Below are 842 nucleotides of genomic sequence, written 5' to 3'. Positions count from 1 at the left end.
TCCCTCATTGTCTAACCATGCATACTCAAGGTCCCTCTTTTGACCCGAGCACACATGTGTTCTGTATAGTATTCAGGCCAAATTACAGGTGTGCTCATGTTTATGTCCCTTGATCTAGCACAGGTGTTGGTTTACAAAACTATTATGCGTTACAACAAAGGGAGCTATGTAAAGGCGTTAGTTTTCGTCTTGTATTTTAGATTTTCCAAAGGAGAAGGAAAAATAAGGGGAAAAAAAATCCAGGCTGACCTCATTTTTCCCCCGTAAAAGGAAAGGAAAGAACTTCCCGGCTTACGTGTTTTTTTTACCCTGAAGTACCTTCTTGGAACGCGGCCCCTGAGCGCGTGGTTTGAGGGGATAACCCGTCCCGTGGGAAGTCAGGGCTCGCCGAGCTGATTCCGTCAGCTGAGTCAGCGCCGCCGTACAACCGTTGATGTTCGAAGTCTTCGCAAACGTGAATGTCCTTTTGTGGTCATTTTCAGAGGTGACTGGACGGGGAGGGACAGTACTGGAAACGCGAGGGAATTTTGGAGTTGCGGTGTTTCGAACGCTTGTTGGTAGCGTGTAGGAAAAAAGTGGTATTAAGTGTTGCTTATCTTTATATTCTTCGTGTTAGTTTAAATCCACGATCACGTCGCTGGATTTCTCTTACAATCCGTCTGATAGTTTCTTACAACTCTGTTAGTAACCAAGCTGGAACCACGGCTTAATATACCTACTAAATAATGGATGAAGATAATGCTTATAATCGTAAATATTAGTGCTTCCATTTACCTAGAGTCCTAGAACCTAGGTCTCGTGTAGTTTTGTGGCACTTATTATCTATACCTGTATTTATTTAT

The sequence above is a fragment of the Penaeus monodon genome, chromosome 20, assembly GCF_015228065.2.
Source record: "Penaeus monodon isolate SGIC_2016 chromosome 20, NSTDA_Pmon_1, whole genome shotgun sequence".
NCBI classification, from domain to species: Eukaryota; Metazoa; Arthropoda; class Malacostraca; order Decapoda; family Penaeidae; genus Penaeus; species Penaeus monodon.
The sequence above is the reverse complement of the archived record's forward strand: the minus strand, read 5'-3'. Positions refer to the sequence as shown.